Source organism: Trachemys scripta, chromosome 1 (assembly GCF_013100865.1).
Source record: "Trachemys scripta elegans isolate TJP31775 chromosome 1, CAS_Tse_1.0, whole genome shotgun sequence".
NCBI lineage: Eukaryota > Metazoa > Chordata > Testudines > Emydidae > Trachemys > Trachemys scripta.
The window spans coordinates 302,809,514-302,831,302 of NC_048298.1; the positions used below are offsets into that span (position 1 = coordinate 302,809,514).

Below are 21,789 nucleotides of genomic sequence, written 5' to 3' on the forward strand. Positions count from 1 at the left end.
ACAGCACTAGGTTGGCAGGAGAGCTTCTCCAGTCAACATAGCTACCACCTCTCACGGAGGTGGAGTAACTAAGCAGACAGGACAGCTCTCCCTTGTCGGCTTAGAGCAGGGGTTCTCAAACTGGGGGTCGGGACCCCTCAGCGGGTCGTGAGGTTATTACATGGGGGGGGTCGCAAGTTGTCAGCCTCCACCCCAAACCCCACTTTGCCTCCAGCATTTATAATGGTGTTAATTATATAAACAAGTGTTTTTAATGTATAAGGGGGGGTCATACTCAGAGGCTGGCTATGCGAAAGGGGTCACCAGTACAACAGTTTGAGAACCACGGGCTTAGAGTGTCTTCAAAGTGCTACAGCTGTAGCGTAACCTGCCCTGAGCCTCCATTTAGAACACGATAGCCATTCTATACTAACAATCCATTCTAAGGGCACTGCTTGTCAAGGTGTTAAATTAGGAAAAAGGTGAAAATCTAAGGTTCTTGATAAAAACATGCACCTTAAGTATATCCTTCTTAAGTATGCACTTCTGAAGTATATCCTGAAGTTTAGTCAATCAAGAGATCACATTTCATAGCAATTAGCTATGAAGCTCAAATTCACCCCGTTCAGGATTTTTCTTCATATTATCGTTTTTACAGGGTCAGTTGACAGAGCCAGATTTTTCCTTAATAAACATAAACCAGTTAAACTAAAGCAGTTTTCCATGGATCTATGACATCATAATCCTAATTCAATATAAAAAAAGAGTTCAGCAGTTTAGGGAGATCAAGCAAGGCACAGAAAGTCAGTAGTAGCTGAGCAAGGGAAGTCAATTTTTCCTTTCAGTAAAAAGGTTCAAGAGGTGTACGGCCAAAAATATGGGCTGTTACAAAGAGAAATATTTTCATGAAAAAAATGTAAATAAATATTCCGTTTCAGAGTTGGAAAACTAAATGGCATTGTACTAGTTAATGAGAACCAAAAGAAGAGGTCGTAACCAGTTACATTCTGTTTATCTGATAATCATATGTCACTCTCCAGCCTCTGCTGCTCTAACAATAACTTCAGTCTCAACACCTGTTAGTTTTCTCCTCCCACTCTCTTCTGCATGTAATTTTCCCCATTGGGTCCTATGCACTGAACACCTTCACTATCTCAGTTAGTCAATTCATCAACATCTCACTCTCTCTTAAAAATCCACTTAGTCCATGAGGCCCACAAGAACTGAATTATCATTTAAACAGAAACACAAACTATGTCATATCCTGAGCTTTGATTCCCTAGTATGTCCCACCATCCATGGGTCTATATATTAGACCATAAGCTCTTCAGGACAAGGACTGTTTGTGTACTGTAAAAGAGCTATACACATTTTCAGAACTAACTGATTTCTAATAGAAAACTGTAAATCCTGTTTCGTTATCCAGCAGAATCAAATGCAAAAGTAAATAAGCAGGGCAATTAGAGAAAACTAAATTTTACTTTCAAACTTTGTTATAATAGTGTATGGTGTTAACACAGGTGAGGTCATTTCCTCTCTCCAAAAGTAGTTATCTGAACAGTTTTACTTTTTTAACATGTGCAACGGTTGTAAGGACCATGAATATCTAATGTGTAAAGATGTAGTTGAACACTAAGCCTAAATAGGGATGGTATAAGAACAGTATTAGAAAAATGCTGCAATTTAATACTGTACACAAAACTGTTTTATTGAAATAAATTACACAGACTGTCTTGGAGGACAGAAAGCACCTTGCACCACAGGTATTTTTCACCATGGCAAATAGGCATACTCTTCAGGCTTGCAGATGTCACACTAATATAATTTTCAATATTTTCTTTCATTGGTGATACAAAATATTCCTGTATAAATAATGTGAATTGAGCAAAGGTTTTTCTGCTATCCACGTTACCTACTCATGGAAAAGACTTTGGTGTCAAAGTTAATTTGGAACCCAGTGTGTATAAGTAGCTCAGATTATTCATTGCATTATCTTGTACTTCATAGATAAAATTAATTCACTGTAGTCTGCCTCCCAATCACTCAGTTTTATTAGTTTCTTAAATTCCTCACAATACTCTCTAAATTTGATTACCCTAAAAACTGTGTCATCTGCAAGTTTTTCACCCTGTTTGATAAATGCTAATATATGATATAATCACTATAGCTTGCAGCAGAAGCAGAAAAGGGAAAATTTAAGGTCAGACTTTCAATCTTATTTCTGAATTTCCTCACTTCTGATTGATTCCTTAACCCTGATGTTGCAGTACTGCCAGGTTTTTATTCTTTAGTTTTTGTTTTGTGATTTATTTTGAAAGTGAATAAACTATATTTTGTATTAATATATTTTATTTACAGCCATTATTTAAATACTGTATATATTCAGCATTGCTGAAAAGTTCGTTTGGGGTGCTTATTCCCTATTTCTAGGACACTGATCATCCTGAGAAGCACTCATTCAGCCACATATCAGTTTCCATGCAGTATTTACTAACTCAGGAGAAAAATGCTACTAAATAATATTGTTACTTACCCTGGTCTCACCAGGAGAAGCCTGTTTTATTAGCCAGTGTTCTGTGTCCCATAGAAAGATTGAGCTGTCCTGATTTTAAGCGGGAAACATTTTAAATTAACACACTAATTGGCAGTGTAATCCTACCCCCCACCCCACCCCAACCCCAGGCTGGGACCATCTGACATCTGAAATTTACATTCAACATATGCCCATGGCAAACTGGGGACATTTGAAATTCAGACAAAATATAAAGGGCAAAGCACAAATATCAAACAAGATTTCATCATGGTGTTACCTCCAGCCCCACTTGTCCCATTTTGGCAGGAGCAACTCCATTATAAATTTTTCATCATTTTGTTTTTGCTACTTCAGCATGTTTCATTACATTACCAGTATTTTTAAGTGCTCAAAATACCCATCCTATAGCAACTAAGTACTTCTAAATGTAGCATTTTACAAATTAATTTTCCAGGCAATGACTAAGTAGGAGATCAATATTTTAGAAAAAAATTTAGTCTGCTGATCAAGTCTATTTTTTCATGAGAGAAGAAAAAACCCAACTTCCTTAACAAGTATGTTACAATTCAGTTTTTCCAGATCTTGGTTCCCACCACAACTCAACCAGAATCTCCTGGTTCTGCAACTGTACAGGTGCTATTATGCCCCTCTCCCAACCTCCTGGCTGCGGTGATAGAGATATATCTCCATTATTCTGCCCCTCCCTCAGCTTTCTGACTGCTGCAAAATTATCTGTTAGCTACCCTTCCACTCAACCTCCATTTTCAAGTCCTTTTCCCAGTGTTTGCCTCTGCTGTTTATAGTTTAGCCAACCAGCCACAAAGTAAAGTGGACCATCTTTTTCAGGTTCAGTACTATCCACATGCTTTTGAAGAGCATGAGTGAACACTGACATACACTGGTTAATTTTTACTCTGCTGTTGTATGGGAAAGCTCCAAGTAACTGCTGAGGCTCTGAAGCTACCTACAGACTGACAAAGACAGCAATTCATCAGTTACACTCAGTTCACATTTGGAACGTTTTCTTTGCAACAAGAGGAAATAGTGGGGTTTTTGTTGGGGTTTTTTGGGTGCGGAGGTTTGCTTTCATTAAATAAAAGCTCTCACCTGTAAAAGCTCGCTGTTTCCTCTGGGCAACTGGGTTACACAAGTATTTAGGGATTTGGAATACCGACTCTTTGTTACCAGTGATGAAGCACAGGAAAGAACCTATCTAGCTTGACTCTCAGGGTATGTCTACATGATAAACACCTGCAGCTGGCCCAGGTCAGCTGACTCCGGCACACAGGGGTCGGGCTGTAAAACCATTGTGTAGACATTTGGGCACAGGCTGGAGCCTGAGCTCTGGGACCTAGCAAGACAGTAGGGTCCCAGAGCCTGGGCTTCAGCCCAAGCCTAAATATCTACACAGCAATTAAGCCCAAGTCAGTTGACCCAGCCCAGCTGCAGCCATGTTGCAGGTCTTTTATTCCAGTGCAGAAATATCCCCAGAACCCAGGACAAGACTGCAGGACTTGCAGTGTAAAAAAAAAAAAAAAAAAAAAATTGTCAAGTAAGCACATTTGAAACAAAAACAAAAAAATGAGAAAAAATATGGAAGCCCAAGATATTAATTTTAAAGGACTTTTTAGGCTAGAACTGTATTAGAATATAATCCATGTAAATCTGAAAAATATTTGTGTAGCCTGACAACTTTACAATGTCTAGATTATTTGGATTTCTACAGCAGGGATTTATGGAGAAATTTTTATAAGGATGTGCTGTTGCAGCTGAAGAACTGCAACATAGGTGATGAATGTCCACATTTAACCTTTGATTCAGAATAGCCTGGCATCTGGAAAACAAGTTTCAAATCATATTTTGAGATAGCAATTGATGGTTCCTAAAACACTGTAAGAAATGCCATAGCGTTTTTCTCATTTGAAAAACTAAAGCTACTCTGTACACCACTCATATAGACTGCGTTGAGTCTTTACGTGTACAGTCAGTCACAGCAAATTTGATTTTGTAAAAATGTTAGCATGTGAAGGAAGCCCTGCTAGCCTCAAAAATCCATGCTTCAGCAGAACTTCGCTACTTTCTAGTAGACGTGACCTTTCCATTTAATGTTGCCATGCAACTCTTGTATGTTAAGCTTTCAATGATAGTTTTCATTGTTTGTTGATCACAAATTCCCCTCCATAGCACAGCGTGGATAAGCGGTGAAGATTCATAGATTTAACTTTTTTAAAACCTGAAGGGACCATTATGACCATCTAGTCTGACCTCCTGCAAAACACAAGCTTAGAACTACATGAAGTGATTCATGCATTGATCACAGTAACTGTGTCCTAAGAAATTAATCCAACCTAGATTTGAAGACTTGATTTACATTGGCTTTTTACAGCACCCAGTATATATATATATATATATAAATAAATTACTGTTTGGGACTGTATTCTGTTTGAAAGAAAAATATAATCACAGCATGATCGCTAGCTCCTAGGCAACCACTAATTTTAGATTAGTGCTCAGCTCACCTTTATTAGTCACTCAAGTTGAAGTCCCACATGATAAACACAATTTTTCTTTCTGTGTGTTACAGACTGATACTTAAGGAGCCATTTGCCCTGTTGTCCATTCTGATTTTAGTGGCCTACAAGAGATCCCCGCTAGTACCCCACCTTAGCTTTATCAGTTAGAATACTGAGCCATAAGATCCTGTGCTTCCAAGTTATTGATAACTAACAGATTATGGTAGCTTTCAAACAGATCACCATCCACTGTCTTTTTACCAACTCTATCCTTGCTAAGTAGGTCAGGATGTTAAAAGCACAGGCATTCTCCCATCAGGTTTCAGAAATGCCAACTATGTCAATTTTTTTTCGTCACAAGACCATTCCAAATTCCTCCCATTTGATAATAAGGCTTCTAAATCACTGGAGCACCATTTAAATACCAGCATGATAGGCATCTTAAATAAATTCCTCAGACTTGATACATTTCAGTTTACAATAGCTTTCAATTTACAGTTCTCCAGGTAATTTTCAATCCATGTGACAATATCCATATTCAATGCAAATTTAATTCATTTCCTTGGATTTTTGAGTCATTACTCAGTGCTTTATTAATATGCTCCATTCATCTATTGATTTAGTAATTAGACAAGAAAAATAACTGATTGACATTAGAAACCCAAGCTGTTCATTGCTAATAGTGTCATTATCCTTCAGGCATGCACTCACTATTGGTTCCATTATTGTATTATTTCTAAATATTATCAATAAAATTCAGTATGGGTCTAAATTTCAGAGGTGTTAAGCAACCACAGCTCCAATTAAAGTAACAGGATTTGTGGATACTCAAAATCTCGGGGGAGGTGGGGGGACGGGGGGGGGACGGAGGAAGGCGGGGAGAGAATCAGACCCCAAGGCTATGTTCACACTACCCCACAGTTCAGACTATAGGATGCAAGAATAGTGGTGCGTACCAAAGTGCCGAGCTGTAACTCTACTGGGTGAACCTCTTCAAACAGGATTATGTAACGAAGTAGGAATCTTTTAGTTTATGCCCTCAGCATCCATGCGGGGGGAGTTAATGCAGCACTTTGTTGCATACTACTATTCACACCACCATAGTCTGAACTGTGGGACAGTGTAGACAAGCCCTAAATTTATAGTGTACTTAAAAAAAGTTTTCAATGCAACATCACAATTCCAATAATCACATAGACAAGTAAAGCTTGACTTAAGTTAGAGCCTTAACATTTAAATTTAGCTTTGAAAATTACTACAGGCTGATTGTCCTCTGGACAGGCACACACAATAACTCTATGTAAGACAACTCTTGACAGATACAGATGAGCATTTACAAGGGTAACAGGTAACCATGTTCGTCATTTCAACCTTGACAACCAGCATGACGACATCATTAAGATTAAGCTTCCAAAACATTTAACACTTGATTCCGCAGAAAACACGATTATACTAGATGTTTTGAAAATAGATCACTTTTTTCCCCTTTTACAAATACATGGTGATGCCAGACATATGCTTGTTTTCAAAACAACAACTGTTAAGAAGGACGAACACTCTTTCTGAGGTTCTTGCCAAAAATAACATTCTATGGTTTTGTGAAATATGACAGCAGGCAGCTTACTAAAGTCAGAGAGTAATGAGGAGGAGGGCAGTTGCATTTGGCATAGTATCCCATGTTTTACACCCCTTTCCCTCATTTTTAAGATTTGCATCGAGCATCTTTTGGGATCAATTGGGGGAGGGGGGGGTAAGAACATACCTTGCATTGCTCTCCAGTAAGCATTTCCAGCAGACCAAAAATCCCCACAGTGTGTCAAACAGTCTAGAGGAAACCACATAAAACAGAGGGTGTCATGATGGCTTTTTGCACAGCATGGGGGCATAGGGGAGAAAGAAGTAGGTTGAAAAGTGAAGTAAAACAGTTCAGAAAAACTAGGGAAAGAAAGAGAAAGACTGAGGTGTGAGGAACCAAAAAAAAAAAAAAAAAAAACCACAACACCCCACAAAACCCACGTGAAAAGAAGAGACAGATACCACACACACACGAAGAGAAATTAACAGCTTCATTTTAAGTTGTAGGACACAGGGAGAGAAGGGATTGTATCAGAACTTTTCAACTGCCAAAAGCAACATAAACAAAAACCACCACCACCGTAAGACGTTTTTAATTCACCATCACCACCATCTGTTTTCAGCAAGGTGGGGTAGTAATCCCAATAAAAATTGAAATAAGCCCATCAAACTTTTAATTTCTGTGCATTTTTTAAGTAAAATCACCACAAAGTAAAGAAGTCAACATTTCAAAACACTCCACTTCATCCACAAATATTTCTTGCAACAAATTCACTGCTCAAAAACTATAGACAGATTAGTTAACTAAAGTGCTTTGAGAACTACTGCTGCAAAGCACTATATAAGAACTAGGTATCCTTAGTAATAAAAGACAAAATACCTGGTTAATTTGAAGCTTTTTTGCATAAGTAGTAATACCATGAAACATTTATATTAACCCAAATATGGAATTTTAGTTAAGATTTCTCTATGCCATACAAGAGGATAGAATTATAAATCCAAAACAGCAAAACATGCCCATTACCATCTCTGTCACAAAACTTCCTGAAGATTGCAGATCCTGCTATGGCAGCAGGCCAGCTTATTGAGCAGAAAGGCCAGACTGCTGAGAAAGGACCACAGGGCTCCTTGAAGGCAGACTTGTGCAGGAGATACAGACCCTAAGTACACTCAGTGAAGTCTTTAGGATGGAAATGAATGAAGTAATAATTTTATTTTTAAAAAAATCCTCTTTTTCAGGGGTATTACTACAACATGCAAGATATTTTAGATAATTTAAAAAAATAAAATAAAACTGAAGTTCCTGCCCCAAAGATTTTATAATAGTATTTCAGATGCAACTAAATAAGCAAGAGCAATACTGGATTCTCTGACAAAACTGTCAATTAGGTTGCTAAATATGATAGCTGGTTTTGTGCTGTTAGTTGGCATACCTCTACTGGATGGATGCTCCTGCATTTAGTTTAGCAGCCTGTTTATGCTGGCCCAAGCTTTACTCCACATAAGTGGAATGATGGAGCAGAACAGGATGACGTCTTCCTCACACACCTGTCTACAATGTGTAAGAGGGGGGAGGGGGAATGCATGATCATGGGGTACTTCAATTTGACTGACATATGCTGGACGTCTCATGCTGCCAGTGTAAAAACGTCCTTGGAATTTCCAAACATTATGACAATTACCTAACTCAATAACTCTGGCAGCCAACACAGAGGAATTCTATATTAGACCTTGTCCTAACAGACAAAGGAAGAACTGATTACAGATCTAAAAGTTAATGCTAGTTTAAGTACAAGTGACTATGACTTGATCACATTTATAATGTGGAAGAAGAATAAAGTCCAATAATATATATACTTGGAACTTTAATAGGGTCAATTTCACTAAGCTGAAAACAATTACAAGCTAAATCAGCTGCGAAAAAGAATTTAATCAGAAAAATGTGAATGATAATTGGCAATCATTTACAAACACCTTACCAGATGCCCAAAAAGCCACAATCAAGGAAGAAGGCTATGCTGACTAAAAACCAACTTGGTTTAGAGGGGACATGAAGGCAGCTCTAAAAACCAAATTATATATACATACATGTGTGGGGTTTTTTATTTTTTATATATACACACCTCTACCACGATATAACTCAACCAGATATAACACGAATTTGGATAGAACGCAGTAAAGCAGCGCTCTGGTGGGGGCGGGGCTGAGCACTCCAGCGGATCAAAGCAAGTTCAATATAACGCAGTTTCACCCAGTTTCACGCGGTAAGATTTTTTGGCTCCTGAGGACAGCGTTATATCGGGGTAGAGGTGTATATAAAAAACACATGGAAGAAAAAGGAAGTTGCAAGTAATGAACATAAATCAGAAGTTAGGAATTGTAGAAAATAAAAAGAGGAACCACGGGACACAAGGAGAACTCTACAGCCAGCAGAGTTAAAGACAATAAGGAGGGTTTTTTTTCCATATATTAGGAACAAAAAGAATCCTGACAACAGTATTGGTCTACTACTAGCAGGAAATGGCAGAATTATCAACAACGATGCAGGAAAGGCAGAAGTGTTCAATAAATATTTCTGTTCTGTATTTGGGGAAACAAAAACAGATGATATAGTCTCATCATATGGTGATCACACTCTTTCCATTCCACTAGTATCTCTGGAAGATCACTCCTGGGGGAATTCTACGCCACTGTGTATGTGCAGAATTCATGTCCCCTGCAGATTTCTTTGCTTCCCCGCAGAAAACAACAGGGAAGTCGCAAGAGCGTTCACGCACCCCTCCCCAGCAGCACAGATGTGTCATTTTGGGAGCCCGGAGCAGCCAGTGGAGAGGTAAATCAATGCAGGGAGGCTGGGGATGTCCCTGCCAATGGTTTCTACCCTGTGCTAGGCTCAGCTGCTAGTCCTGGCTTGGGGAGGACAGGACAGGACTGCAAGGAGTGGCTGGGGCCAAATCAGACCCATTCCAACCCCCAGAAACCTCCCGGCAGCAGGAAGCTCCAATCTCCCCCAGCTTCCTGCCCCCATTTTTCCTCTGCCGCAGGGGAGGGGTCACTGTATGGAGAGCTGCTCCCTCATCTGCCCAACCACTATGCATCCAGACCCCCCCCATACCCAGATGCTCCCCACAGAGCCTCAACCGTCCTGCACCCAGACACCCCACAGAGCCATCTGCACCCAGATTTCCCCACTCAGAATCCTCTCACCCCACACCTGGATACCCCCCCACACACCCACGCTAAGCTCCTCCACACTTGGATCCTGCCAGGCTGAGCCTGCTTGCCCCACACATGGATTGGTAGCCAGAGCTGGGCATACAGGTAAGACTGTCCCTCTTGCTTACTATCTTGGTGCACTTGGTGTGGAGGGGCAGGGCCCCACGTGTTTCTGAGCAAACCCAGACCTTGTGCTGCATTAGGGTCCGTGTTCCAGGGGGAGAGGAGGGCTGCAGGGTGATCTCTCCACCTCCATGTAGCCAGTAGCCTGTGCTCCCCACTGCCATGCTAGAGCCTCCGCATTTAATCGACAAGTAAAATATGTAAAATTTTAAAATATTGTGTACAGATTCGGTGGGAGGGGTGTTATTTTTTGGCACAGAATTCCCTCAGGAGTAGAAGTTAAACAGAAGCTACTAAAGTTAGAAATTTTTAAAATCAGCAGATCAGATAACTTGCATCCAAGAGAGTTTTAAAAGAGCTGGATGAAGAGAACTGATTCAGAGTGATCTAGACTGGTAAACTGGGTGCAAGCAAAAAATATGCATTTCAATGCAGCCAAGTGTAAATGTATGCTTCTGGAAACAAAGAACATAGGCCATACGTACATGGGGGGGGGGGGGGGGAAGACGGGACTCTATCCTGGCAAGCACTGACACTGAAAAAGATTTGGTGGTTGTGGTGGATAAACAGCTGAACATGAGCTCCTACTGTGACCAAAAGGGCTACTGCAATCCTTGGATGCATCAACAGGGGAACCTCGAGTAGGTGTAGAGAGGTTATTTTACCTCTGTATTTGGCACTGGTGCTGGAATACCACATCCAGTTCTGGAGCCCACAATTCAAGACAGATGTTGGTAAGTTGAAGAGGGTTCAGAGAGGAGCCACAGGAATGATTAAAGGGTCAGAAAACATGATAATGAGACTCAAGGAGCACAATTTGCTTAGCTTAACAAAGAGAAGTTTAAGGGTTGACTTGATTACAGTCTATAAATATCTACATGAGGAATAAATATTTGATAACGGGCTCTTCAATCTAACAGAGAAAAGGTATAACATGACCAAAGGCTGACAATTTAAGCTAGATACATTTACACCTTATTTCCAGACTGAATTTAACAATGAATAATTAGCCATTGGAATAATTTACTGTGGCAGATTCTCCATCATTAACAATTTTAAATCAAGATTGCATATTTTTTCTAAAAGATGTACTCTAGGAATTATTTGGGTGAAGTCCTATGTCCTGTGCTATACAGGTCAGACTGGATGATAACAATGGTCCCTTCTGGGCTTAGAATCTATCAATCTATGAAAAGGGTTTCCAAATGGTCTTTGAAGTTTCTAGGCACAGTAAATTTTCCACATCCTCCCTTGTAGCTCACCATTCCCTGCCAGTCATTAATTTGCTCCTCAGACAAGAGATGACAGAACAGGTCCAGGACACAGGTGGATGGTTATTCCAGGCCTCAGGAGGGAAACTTCTCTCCTCCCCTTATTTCCACAGAAGAAACTCAAGCAAATAAATATCTTCCAATGCCATCACAGCATGAAATAATGTTAGGAGCATCACTAGTATTGTTCTGGTATTCCAGGCCTCCCTCACTACTCACTCATGCTCTTTAAGCCCTTTTTTGGTAAGGAATGGGGGGGCTGGGTTAATAAATGTAAAACACTTGCCTTTGTTAGGATGGACAGGAACCTTGGAATCCACCAGCTACAAAGTGGAGAATTTCAGTTATGGAAGGAATTACATGCCCTTGAGACAGAAGTTGCAATTTTTGCATTGCTCTGATGCAGAAAAAAGTTAAAGAGAAGAAATTTTTCCTTTTTTTTTTTTTAACCTTAGGCAGAAAAGTTATGTACTATCGGTGTGCTTTATAGGCACATATTGCCCAAGTGCAACCCAGCCCCCAGAAAGCCACTGGACCATCAGTCCACAGTCCAGAACATCAGAAGCAGCAGGAAAGGGACTTTAATAAGTTGCCAGGTGAATACCACATCCTCCCATGTGCTCAGAATGGACAAAAAAAAAGTTTCCCCTAAATACACCGCTGAAGTCTGGAAGGAGCAGTGTAGTAAAGCCCTATATTCCATTAATAAAAATCCAGGCACTTTGGCACAAAGCTCAAGCTTCTGAAAGACATGCTGGACCAGGAATGGCAATCCCTGGCTGAAGCTGAGAGGATGCTGCAGAGGGTGGCCAAGTACATTGCCCATGACTGTGCCATGAGACAGCAGGACTGTCTGCATCAGCGTGAGGTGCATGCTGGGCATCATGATCAGCAAGTACCATAACAACATACCACCTGCTGTTATGAACTCCCCTCCAGGCTATCATGACCTGCAGCCAGTTACTTCTGGGTGAGGTGGTTAACCAGCCCCTAGATGGAAATGACCAGGAGCAGCTTTACCCAACACACTCCACCTCTTGCAGGCACAGTGGAGTGATGATAGGTACCCTAACCATATGCACTTCCCATGCATGTGACACTGTACTGTACGCCTTGCAGCTACCACGTTTATGTGCACAGCACCTTGTTAAGACAGCTGGACTGCTAATATTATTCACTTTGATTACATTCTCTTTGTTCAATCCCTTTGAAAGACTACTTGGACAGCAACAAAGAGGGAGAGGAACTTCACAACAGATACTTTATTGCACAATCATCTTCACAATACATGCACAGGTTGTTTTCCTATATAGGTACACTGAGCAGATTACTGCTCTATATCCATCTAATTTTCCCATTCCTCCATTTCTCCCTCCAAGCCTACATCTAACACCAGTTAGAGCACAGTCTGGCTGCTTGCAGGAAGTCTGTAAAGAAGCACAATTATCTCCCCAGACTGGGCCAACGTATCCCCTCCAAAGTAAGCCCGCCCAGAACACAACATACTCCCATTGACATGAATGGCATTATAGACGCCACTGCAGTCAACCAGTTCTGTAGTCAGCACCATCTGGCATTCAGTTGGCTACAATCATACTGCACAGGGTGTGACTGAACCTTCTTCTGTCAGGTGCTCTCATGTCAAGGCACAGCTTAATGAGCTAAGGCAGTAGAGAGTAGACTGGATCTCTCAAAAAACAGTGGGCACAGACTGACATCCATTTTAATTGTAAATTCCCGTTTGTCCCAATTCAAAAAAGGCCTGATCTTCAGAATACCCTGGTATCATGCACTTTGCCATGAACCCCACAAAATTATACTGAATAGCCCTCTGTAGTCCATCAAAACCTGCAAAACAATGGAGTAGTACCCTTTGCAGTTGACAATCATAGGCACCCTTGGGGGGGAAGGGGAAGGAGAGGAAAGTCAGAGGGGATGGAGGGCAAATAATGGGCATGTGCCATCAACGGCTCCAGCACAGGTCAGAAAGTCCATGCATTCAAAGCCTGCTACTATATGTCAAGGATATTAGTAATCTTAACTACCCATTGGTGAACCAATTATTTCTGTCTTGCAGACCTCTCTATCACCACAGCACAGACTGTTTACTTGCCAGTACCAAAGTGATTAGTCATTGACTTGTAACTGTCTGAGGTAGTCAACTTCCAGATGGGAAAAGCTTCTGAACTGACCTGCATGTCCTGGCACCAAATGGCTGGGAAAAGCTCATTGCACAGTTCCAAGAAGGTGCCTTTCCTCACGTGGAAATTCTGGGTCCACTGCTGTTCTTAGTCCAAAACTAAGAGTCTGAATAGGGCAGAGGTCCACAAAAAAAAGGAAGCACCTCCACTCAAGTCAGTACCGGGTCAGTGTGCATTCAGTAACTCCAGGATGGCTCGAGTTACCCTTTCCAATGTGGCTGCGCTTACTCAAACTAGAAATACTCCACTCGAGCTTACTCAAACTAGAAATACTCCACTCGAGCTAGTCGAGTATACAAACTCAGGCTAACAATGCAGTGAAGTAAAGCCCTATATCCCATTAATAAAAATCCAATCCATCAAGTCTCCTCTTCTTGCTTTCTTTGTCAACAGAAATTTTTAGGGGTGGGGCAGTTTGTTTAAATAGCTGAAAATGAAAATGTGACAACCACATGAAATGATTTTGAAATGTATATGGTCCAAGAGCAATCTGAGTATTGCATGTGCTCACAGCCAGGCAAGAGACACATGACAATGCTGTCAAACAATGACTCATAACTTCTAGATACAAGGAAGAACAGATTGAAGAAGACAGTTGCAAGGTAGAAAAGTAAAAAACTAGATATTGTAAAGAATATAGAAACATTTTACTTTACACAACTTTAAGTTTAGCAGTCCATTAAATTATAAGTTACAATTGTCTGAAATATTTTACCCACTGAAGCCACAAGTAACAGAAGAATACAAGGTGAATAAGATTAGAGAAAAGCTATTTTTCAGTTTCTTTACGTTGTGCATTTGATATCACTTCCACTGTTTTCCATGCACACTCCCATGGAGTCCCCCATTTATGTGGATCCTTTCGGTAAGCAAGCAAAGGAGAGAAAACATTTTAAAAAACAAAAACAAAAAATGCAATTGTAAAACAAGAACTGACAGACGACTCAGCTGAAAATATTGTTTTTACTCTTTTAAAAAAAAAAAAAAAAAAAAAAGCATATGTCCACACACAAAACATATTAGAAATGATTGTTTGGTTGACCTAACTATTCTCAACTCTGCCCTATAATGATACCATGAAGGGGGAAAAATATGTAGCTATCTTTAAAAATCAGTTTCATAAGCTGTGAGATCACAAACATTGATATACATAAATCACAATTGCAGATTTAGTTCTGCCAATTTGTGTGTAAACATCACCTAAGCTGAGATCACTTGGGGGAAAACAACCAAAAAAAAAAAAAAAAAAAAAAAGGCTGATTCAGGATGCTATATTTCTTAAAGGATTTAATTTTGAAAAAGTAACTGCAACTTATACAGGTTTACTTCTACATTCTGAGAAAACTCATTCTATATTCAAAGAGTAAGTTGCTGCAATTTTGGGGAGCAAACTATTTTTCCACACAAAGTGACTGAACCCCTACTTTGAGTGCAAAACTCAACTGAACCTTAACTATAGAGCTGAGAGTGCGCCTCCGTAATATTAATTACATCTTCAATTGATAATCTCTCTTTAAAGGCAATAAACTGAAAGTAAACATTTTTGAAATTCTTACACTCATTCTTTATACAAAAAAAATTAAAAATAAGTGAAACATTAGGCACGTGTTGTATGCACTCTCTCTATATATTTCAGTCACTGCCAAATAATGTCAAAGTGTCTATCTGGATGTGGACAGAAAGGAAAAATTACTTTGACAAATCCAGATTTGATACATGGGGTTTTGTGTCATTTATGCATTCCAGGAAAGAGCAGGAACCTATAATATCTAAAGGAGAAATAAGTTTTGCAACATTATATAAAGTAACCAGTAAGGTGGAACAAAACAAAACAAAAAAAGCAGCCCTTAAGTCAGATACACAACTTGATCTGTAACACAGATCACAAAAAGTTGGCCTTACTACACTGGTTGCTTTTTCATTACTGATGTAGTTATTGTAGTAGCATAACCCAGACTGTTTTTGAATTTTTGCCTGCTAGTTGATGCATCCACACCAACTAGAGAATATCACCAAGTCACCACTCATTTGCTAACATAATCTACTCCTGAGGGAATTCTGCACCAAAAAATTAAAAGTTCGGAAACAAAAAAAATTAAAAATTCTGCACACTTAAAATTCTGCATATTTTATTTGTTAAAATAACACCAGTTTCAATTATTTTTGGTCATTTATTACAGACATAGTTGCTGACAGGTATTTTGAAACAATACAGACAACAAAAAAGATTCAGGAAATGTTTTTTGACATTTGACACTTTTTAGATTCCTTACTAGGCGTAATAATACAGAACTCTAAATAATAATTCATTTAAACTACAATACAGAACCATATTTCCCGTACCCTTCAGAAGCAGTACAAAGGCTTGGGGGAATCAGGGGTAACGGAGGAGCTGAGGGAGAGGGAAGTAAATTGCTGGGAAGGAGCCTGGGTGTGAACTTGGAAGGTTGTTGGGTATGGGTGAGAAAAGTATGGAACACTTTTTTTTTGGGGGGGGGGGGGGGTAGAAGCGATTGTTAGGGAGCTACACCCACACAGACCCTGGCTGACCCCTAGCCTTTCCCATTCAGTCAGGCACATCTACCCCTGTGCTCATGTGTCCTTGCACCCCCGTCCATGTGTCCCTCCCCCCCCCCCCCCTCCAACCCCATGTGTCTGTGACCCCACCCAGCCACTCCCCTGTCCCTATCTTTCCCTGTACCCCCTTCCCCCATGTGTCTGTGCCCCCACCCAGTCACCCCGTTCCTATGTAGCTCTGCACACACACACACACCCATCACCATGTGGCCCTGCACTACCTCCCCCGTGGCCCTGTGCCTCCACTCCCATTCAACCCTGCCCCAGCCTGTCCACCCCCACTAGCCCTTACTTTTTTTTAAATCAACAGTGATGTCTGCAGAGTATGAACTCAGAACAGATGTCAATGATACTTTCTGCATCTGTACATACACTCTCTCTCCCAATTACCAGCATTTGTTTCAGATGTCACCTCATATTTAAAAAGTTAAAAAAAATGCCCAAATATCTGAAGAATCAGTATTAATCTACAAACTATAAAGAAACTATTTCTATGCTGCCCAACTCCAAGACAAAATGTGAAGCTAATGCTTAGCCCATTTCATACAAAGCCCATTCTGAAGCATCAGCATTCTGTTGAAGTTCTTTCAGATAGTTCAATGTAGAACTAAGATCCTAGCAAACTCAAAAACCTCCACAGGCTTGTAAAGGAAGTTGTTCCCCTACATATGACAGACTATCAGTACTCACAAAAAAGCCACTACATTTTTAAAACAATTACTTTGGCAATATGTAAATGACATATCTTGTGTTTTAGGCTTAATAGTTCACGTGTGTCATTGTGCTAAAACTTAAATGATTTGACCTAAAATAGTTACTTAGTAAGCAATCCTTAATATCTTGCCACCTTAAAATATATAAATTTTAAACATCAAAAATTGTTACTTTTCCAAGTTATGCCTAGTCAAATAAGTCCAATAAAAATCCATCATTAATATGCAGAAAGAAAATTGTTTTCAATATGTGTTGCCTAGAAGTGCTGCTGGACTTAACACAGCTATTCTTAACCCTATATAAACATTCAAATTATTCCAAGACCCTTATTCTGATACTACACACATCTATTACAATGAGTGGGAGCTGATTATATAGATAGATAGATATAGATATCAGTAAAGACAAATCCCTGAAGTATTGAGAAAACTAAAAACTTCCATGAAGTAGAAATTAAAGATTTTTGAAAAAAGCTGAATCTAGAACAGGGATCGGCAACCTCTGGCACACGGCCCACCAGGGTAAGCACCCTGGCAGGCCGGGCCCATTTGTTTACCTGCCGCGTCCACAGGTTCAGCCGTTTGTGGCTCCCACTGGCTGCGGTTTGCCACTCCAGGCCAATGGGGGCTGCGGGAAGCAGCATGGGCCAAGGGACGTGCTGGCCGCCACTTCCCGCCGCCCCCATTGGCCCGGAGCGGCGAACCACGGCCAGTGGGAGCCGCGATCGGCCAAACCTGCGGACGCGGCAGGTAAACAAACCGGCACGCCACGGCCAGCCAGGGTGCTTACTCTGGCAGGCCACGTGTCAAAAGTTGCCGATCCCTGATCTAGACCTTTACCAGGTATGACTACATAAAAATTACTAAGTTCAAGTAACATTAAGTTTATTTTAGAGCCAGTCTGATTTGTGAAATGGGTAAAATTAAGTATGGTGTGTCAGTTTAAGGATTTACTGACAAGCTTTGGGACTGTCTCTTGCTCTGTGTTTGACCAGTTCCTCACACAATGGGGCCCTCCAAGCACCACTACAATCCATAGAACAATAAACAAAATCAATTGTCTGGAAAACGCACATTCATATACACTTCTACCCCGATATAACATGGCCCGATATAACATGAATTCAGATATAACGCGATAAAGCAGCGCTCGGGGGGGGGGGGGGGCGGTGCTGCGTACTCCAGCGGATCAAAGCAAATTCGATATAATGCGGTTTCACCTATAACACAGCAAGATTTTTTGGCTCCTGAAGACACAGTGTTATATCGGGGTAGAGGTGTACTGATCTCTCTAAACACAGAGAACGTATCCAGATCCCTAAACTTAAGACTACTTACTAGATGTCAGAAATATCAATTAAAACAATGAGCCCCAGATTTCCTACTTCTCATGAAGAATGTCCTGCTGGCATTGAGAGGATCAACAGAGATCAACATCATTGTACCAAAGCATGCTGAACACCCAAAATATAATATATTACTGGCATAAGTGGCATAACTCACCACTTACAATAGCTGTGAATTGGCTGCACAGGATATTGAACTATGTTCACACTGTTCATACCAGCGGTGCTACCATTTTCAAAAACTTGACGGGCACTATATTGTGAAATATGGATTAATGTAGCCTGTTAAAAAACAAAAAACTGAAGTACTATGCAACCTGTTTCAACATACAGCACAGTGGTATGTAGACACCAAGCAGAGACACTACTGCAAGAGCAGAGTACTAGCCAGCAGAACTGCAAAAATACTTCTTGCCCACCCCTTCCCACAAGCTGGAGAGGGAGATTTGGGAAAGCATACTGTGGGAGGATTTAGAACCAACACAGAGATCTGACTGCATGCACTACACAACTTTTTTTTAAAATCCCTACCAGTAGCTCAGGGAATCAGGACACACACTATCCTACACCCATTAACTTAAATTGGAGCAAGATCAAGTCTCAGGGCAGAAGCCCTAAACGTCAAAGGGAAGATTTTCAAAGACACAGGCAACAGTTAGGCACCTAACTCTCACTGACTGTCAATGGCAATTAGGTGCCTAACTACCATTAGCGCCTTCAAAAATCTCCTTAAAAGAGTCTATTCTACTGAGGTACTTACACTGTCCTCCTAAACATAGCATGAGTGTCATCCAGAAATGTATTAAGCAACATGACTAGCATCTGTCACATGCAGTTCTTCCTTCTTTCTCCCCATAATGGAAAACTGTGTGAGGATTCTGTATTATTTAGTAAATGAACACCATGCTTACATGTATCATGTGTTTATATTAATAAAGACAAGGTTGAGCAAGAGTGCTTTGCACTTGGAGCAGAAGGTGGTAAATGAAGTTTGCGGTGGGTCTCAGATGCTGGATGATTTCATTCTGCAGTTCTGGAACCACCCTACAAGAAAGCCACGTCCTGCACAGAAAAGTCTATCTTTGGGGTAGACAATCCTATTGTGCCTGAGAAGCAGGGCTGTTGACAGCAGACCTTATCCATAGTATCTCATGCATGTGCATCAGAGCTTGCAGGATCATGAAATTGTTTAAAAAAAATAAAATCAGAGGAATCACAATGCAATAATTTGGAAGCCAACCTTATGCAACATACGAACAAGAAAAATGTAATCAAAAGGCTATTTTATTAAATCAACTATAATTTTTCAGTGCGGAACTGAAAAACTTACACAACACTTCTACCCAGAAATCTTATCGCTATGTCCAACATTGTTGTAGTTAAGTATTAGCCACATTTCACAGATGAAAAAACTGAGGCACGGAGAATATGTCTATACTACAGTGGGATCAAGCTGCCCAGTGCAGTAGACAAACTTGCACTAATAGGGCTTGAGATACCATGCTAAAAATAGCAGCATGGATGTTCTGGCTCCAGTGGTCCAACCCCAGAGGTCTGCGCTCAGGTAGCTAGTCTAAGGGCAAGTCTACACTACGATGCTACATCAGCCCAACTGCACCGATGCAACTGTTCAGCTGCAGCACATCTGGTGAAGACTAGCTATGCCGACAGGACAGTCCTCTCCCATCAGCATAATTACTCCATCTCTGCAGAGGCGGAAGCTATGTCAGCAGGAGAGCATCTTGGTGGGAGAGCACCTCCCACCTACATAGCAACAGTATGGACAGCGCTTAAGTCGATGTAACTTGCAGCACTCGGGGCGGGGTGGCTCTTTCACACCCATAAGTGATGTAAATCACATCTACTTACACGGTAGCATAGACCAGCCCCAAGTCTCAGTAGGAGCCAGCTGCAAGGTCCACACTGCTATTTTTAGAAATAAACATTCAACTTTTTTTTTTAATCACAACTTCTGTGAAAGTTTTTAAACTACTTTTGTTACAAGTAACACCTACTACTACTACTACTACTACATGTGAAAAATGAGAGGAAAAAGTATTCCTCAATTTTTTCAGTTTATCTTCTGCATTTGACAACACTGGGTATATTGAGTTCATAGCTCTCCTGCATGGTCTATTTGTCTCCTAGATTTTTGAATAGATCTTTCACACAGCAAGGCACAAAGAGAAAAGTATTTTTTAAAAGGAAATGCAACTGCAAAACCACAAAAGCTGACAGAAGGAATATTTAAACTTTTTTTAAATTGCCTAGATTTAGAGACATCCGTGTGCCTTTAAGGGACAAATTAGATTCCTGTTAAGTATTGCCTCTAACTTCAAAGGAGCTAAGTAAATAAGCTAAAGACATATAATAAGCTGGTGGTAGAGATAGAAATCAGAAGCCAAACTAGCCTTTTGTACTCTAGCCACTAAACCACACTTCCTCCCACACAAAAAAGAAACAGATTTCTAAAAACCAACTGCTCAGATAAAGCCACAGGTCGCTTTTGAGAAGTCTGGAGAGGCAGTTTAGGGACATCTCAAATGCGCATTTTAGGAAACAAAACCTATTTCAGAACTCAGAAATAACGAGTGTGAGGGGAGCCAGCGGGCAATGGGCAGCACCTCCCGGGGGGCAGAGTCACGAGCGCTGGCCGCAGTGAGGGGCACCGGCTCGGCGTGTGGCAGATGCCTGGGCGGCGTTCAGCGTGCGAGAGTGGCCGGGATGGGGACGGAGGGGGATGGGGGGTTACACTATTATCCCCCCCCGCCCTTCCTGGCGGGGTGTCCGCAGGGCGGGCTCACGGGCACTCTGTAACCGCGGGGCGCAGCGAAGCGTTTGGCCGGGGTCCCCCTTTCCCTCAGCCGGAGCCCGGGATCCAGCTCCGCTCTCCCCACAGCTCTCGCCCCTCAGCGGGCGGGGAACCCAAAGCAGCGGCCTCGGGGGAGACGGGGGGCGCCCCTCACAGCCCCACCCGCTCCAGAAGGGAGGGAGGGGAGTGGGGCCGGCAGGGGGATGAGGGGGATTATCTCCCCGGGCAGGCGGGGCGGGACCAAACTGCCGCCCCTTGCGGAGTCTACCTCGGCGGCAGCTGGTCACTCACGCGGGGGGGAGGGGGGATCGGGACAACCCCCAGTACCCGCCGCGAAAGATGCGCGTTCTGGGTCGCCGGGCCCCCACCCCCGGCCGGGGCGCGCGCCACCCGCACTCACCTCGCGCCGCCCCTCATCCGCCTCCGTAGGCAGCGGCCGTGCGTACGACTACTCTCGGCTTGCCCCGTGTCCGAGACCCCCACCACTGGCGGCCCGCCCCAAGACACGCCCACTCACCCGCAAGCCGAGGGGGCGGGGCAAGGTTCACCAATAGGACTCAGAATTCGCGCGCGCACCAAAATGATTGGCGTGCGCGGATGGCCAATGGGGAAGCCGGAGGCGGGGGGAGAGAGGCGGCCTGTCACTCAACTGGTCTCAGCAGGGAGCCCTGAGTGACCTGCGTGGGGAGTGGACCCTGTGGGAAGGGGGAGGAGGACGTCTTTCCCGCGGTTCCCCCCACCGTGCACAAAGGTGGGAGGCCCTAAGGGATCCCAGCACAGTCCGTTCTTCTCCCCACGCACACAGTTAGCAGCCCCCCCGCACCATTACCAGGACCTCTCACCACACACACACACCCACACCCCCCCCCCCCCCCCCCGCACAGTTACCAGGACCTCTCACCACAACACACACAGCAGCCCCTCCCCCCG

At 42.1% G+C, this 21,789-nt stretch overlaps 1 protein-coding gene across 2 annotated transcripts in view; it reads right to left on the reverse strand.

Annotated features, from left to right (window-relative positions):
- The window catches only part of WASF3 (WASP family member 3), a 154,871-nt gene extending 133,532 nt beyond the window's left edge, over positions 1 to 21,339 (reverse strand). The window contains exon 1 of one of the 2 annotated variants that reach the window (XM_034758713.1): positions 21,260 to 21,339. The gene's annotated coding sequence lies outside the window, so the exon portion shown is untranslated. The remainder of the gene's footprint in view (positions 1 to 21,259) is intronic. The other variant, XM_034758714.1, reaches the window with a different exon arrangement.
- Between the last annotated feature and the right edge of the window lie 450 nt (positions 21,340 to 21,789).